The following is a 4,112-nucleotide window of genomic DNA, read 5'->3' as shown; positions in this document are numbered from 1 at the left end:
GCTGAGCGAGATGGGACAAGTGGCACACTGAGTCATTGCTCTGGAATCTTCCAAAAATGACACTTGGATCAGGGATTTCGCCTTGTGATGAGTCAGAGGCTCTGTTTCTCCAAGTGGAAGCAAGGTTCTCCAAGTGGACTCAAGAACTGAAGATCAACTGAAGAGAGAGAGGACACAAGGCAGCTACACATCAGTTGCAAGTTGACTCATCCTTTCTCAATTCATCTATATATTGAGCTCTCTCCTATGAGCTCAGGAGGCTGGAATTTTGTGCAAAGTAATGATATGCTGTTGGTTTCACTATAGAACTATTGGGTGATTGCTTGAAGGAGGTGAAGAGGAGAAATTCTTTCTGCTGGGAGGTGTTGCTGGATTGGGGCCTTCAATGGTTGTAACACTCTCAGAACTTTACTTCTTCCATTAATAAAAGCTATTGAGGTTCTTCTATATGCACTTGTTTCAACGATGTATTGTGATAATTGTATATTTGATTTATGCTAATCCTTGAATCAGTTATGATTGCATGCTTCTTGTAGTTTCCTTCTTTGTTATTTTGCAGGATCTCATTGTAGCTGGGCCAGCAAAAGAGCAAAGAGCTAGGAGCAAGCAGTAAAGAGAAGAGATTGGAGCAAATATTAAGCGCAAGGCAACGGTTAGTGCATTTCTTCATTCTCTCTTGCTTTCATAAAGAAGTAAACCTTAAGTAGTTTTATTTACAGTTGTTGCTGAGGTACTATCACCCTTAGAGTGGGATAGGGTCATCCGAATCGGATACTTTTCCCTACAACAATATGACTGGAGATAGAAATAATTTCATATCCTTGAAAGAAAAGAAGGATGGACCAATGTCTTTTGGAAATGACGGGTCTTCAAACGTCATAGGAGAAGGTACGATCACTCTTGGAAGCAAGGATGCATTAGCAAAGGATGTGTTGTTGGTTGAAAATATGAATCACAATCTGCTCAGTGTTAGACAGATGTGAGATCAAGGACACACGATGTTATTTAACTCAAAGAAATGTGAAATCAGGAAAGGCAAGTTTGGTAAAATTGTGGCTACAGCAAGCAGAGCTCCAAATGACATATATATTTTGGATGAGACACCTAAAGGGTGTTTCTTGGAAAAGAAGATGAGAGCTAGTTATGGCACTAAAAAATGGGACATATAAATTTCAACAATTTGGTCAAGATCAACAAAAAGGAAGTAGTTAGAGAAATGCCAAAAATATCAAAACCTACCAATACGATATGTGAATCTTGTCGGCACGGAAAACAGACAAAAGTGAAGTTCAAGAAAAAGGAACATTTTGCATTACGTCCATTGGAATTAATACATACTGATCTATGTGGTCCTATGAGAACAAAAGGTTTAGACGGTGAATCATACTTTATGTTAATAATAGATGATTACACCAGAATCACAACCGTCAGTTTCACAAAGAAAAACTCTGAGGCATTCGAATGTTTCAAAATCTACAAGGAATTGGTCGAAAATGAAACCGATTTGAAGATCAAATGTCTAAGATCAAATAATGGCGGAGAATTCACATCCAAAGCATTTCAGCAATACTATGATGAACATGGAATAAAAAGGCAATTCTCAAAAGCCATAACACCACAACATAATGGAGTAGCTGAAAGAAAAACAGAACCGTACAGGAAATGGCTAGAACCATGTTAAAAGACTCAAACTCAGATGACAAATTCTAGGTTCAAGAAATTGATAGTGCCATATTCATTATAAACAGAGGCCTGCTTAGGAACAATTGTAACATGACTTCGTAAGAACTATGGAAAGGAAGACTAGCTAATGTCAAATAATTCAAAATATTTGGAAGTAAATGCTACATCAAAAGAGAAGACCAAAAATTAGGAAAATTCGATTCCTGTGTTAACAAAGGTATTTTCGTTGGTTATTCATGCAAAAGAAAGGCTTATATATGCTACAATTTGAGGCAAAAAAATAGTTGAAAGTATAAATGTTACTTTTGACGAAGGCTGTGTTCTAAAGGATAACAATGAGATCGTCTCTTCAAGAAAATCTGAGGGGCTTGAGGTAGAATATGTGAAGGATGAAGTAGCTCCATAACAAGACTAATCAAATAAGGAAACACCAGTCAACCAAGAAGAAATAAGAAATGATCAGAAGGATGTACAAGAAGTTTTTCCAAAAGGTTCAAAAGAATGGTATCAAAAGAATCATCCGTCAAATCAGATCATCGACAACATAAATGAAGGAATTGGAACCAGAAGAAGTCGACAACTTCATTCATCACAACAAGCCCATCTTTCCCTTTTAGAGACTTTTGAGCCTAACAATTTTGAGGAAGCTAGTCAAAATAAACACTGGGTAGCAACTATGAATGAAGAAATGGATCAAATTGAGATGTAAGACACTTGGGAATTGGTTCCACGACCAAAGGATAAAAATGTTATTGGAACTAAATGGGTCTTTAGAAACAAATTGAATGAGGACAAACATGTTACCAGGAATAAAGCAAGATTATTTTGCAAAAAATATGCACAAGTTGAGGGAATCGATTTTGAAGAAACATTTGCTCTCGTTGCCAGAATGGAAGCTATCAGGATGTTTCTCGCTTATGCATGCTCGAGAAAAATCAAGGTCTACCAAATGGATGTTAAGTCAACCTTTCTAAATGGTGAATTGGAAGAATAATTTTACATTGAACAATCCGAAGGTTTTTTTCTCATTGACAAAGAAAACTATGTTTGCAGATTAAAGAAGGCACTATATGGTCTCAAGCAAGCTCCCAGGGCTTGGTATGATTGTCTTGATATGTATCTACATCAACAAGGATTCAAGAAAGGAAGCGCTGACAACAATATCTATGTGAAAGTGGATCAAGATAACCTAACGATTATCGAGGTATATGTGGATGATATAATCTTTGGAAGCAATGATGATAGATTAAGTAAAGAATTTTCCACAAAAATGCAAAGTGAGTTTGAAATGTCTATGCTTGGCGAGCTGACATACATGTCGGGGCTTCATATTTCTCAGTAGGATAAAGGAATATTCATATATCAAACCAAGTACATCAAGGAAATGCTCAAAAAATTCCAGATGGAAGATTGCAAGCTAGTCCTTATCCCCATGAGAACATGGTGCAAGTTAAGATTATAAGATTTGTCAAAGGATGTGGACAAAAGGTTGTATAGATCCATGATTGGTAGTCTCCTATATGTGACAGCCTCCCGGCCTGATGTGATGCAGGCAGTTGGACAAGTAGCAAGATTCCAAGCAGCACCAAAAGAATCTCATATTATTGCCGTCAAAAGAATTCTTTGATATCTTAAGGGCACAACAGAATATGGTCTATGGTATCCCAAAGGAAATTATCTGGTTATCCAATCTTATATAGATGAAGATTGGGCAGGAAGTGTTGATGATCGTAAGAGTACCAATGGAGCAACATTTTATCTAGGTGTTTGTCTTGTTTCATGGTTAAGTAAAAAGAAATCTTCAATCTAGTTATCCACAACAGAAGCAGATTATGTCGCGACAGCAGCTTGTTGTACTCAAGTTCTCTGGATGAAGCAAACTTTGCAAGATCTTCAAGTCAAGTTGATGAGCCTATTCCCATATTTTGGGATAACACCAATGCCATCAATATCTCCAAGAATCCTGTGATGCATTCCAAAATGAATCACATTCTGATTAAATATCATTTCGTTACAAAGCAAGTCACAAAAAAAATATCAAGCTTGAATATGTTGGCACAAAGGAACTAATTGCTGACATATTTACCAAACCATTACCTCGTAAAGCATTTGAGTATCTTCGCCAAAAGCTTGGGATTCTCCCAAGTTTTCATTAGACTCTTTCTCTTATCTACTCGAGTACAAAGGGAGAGTGGAGGTGTGTACAAGTCTGCAAGATGGTTGTTTGTCAGGGGGAGTTACCCTTTTCCATTGATGACAAAGGGGGAGAGAAGGAAGTAGGAAGAGGTGTCATGATTGCAGGGGGAGTACTTGTGTTGCCATCAATGCCAAAGGGGGAGTTTGTTGATCAGTGGTTGTCATTGATGACAAACCAAGTAGCACCAGGGGCTACCCCGATCTTGCATAGGCATTTTGACTTGAAAAATCAT

Source organism: Pinus tabuliformis, chromosome 8 (genome assembly GCF_031772625.1).
Source record: "Pinus tabuliformis cultivar Carrire ecotype Pingquan chromosome 8, CPIR1, whole genome shotgun sequence".
In the NCBI taxonomy this organism is placed as follows: Eukaryota; Viridiplantae; Streptophyta; class Pinopsida; order Pinales; family Pinaceae; genus Pinus; species Pinus tabuliformis.
Note: the sequence above shows the minus strand (reverse complement) of the source record.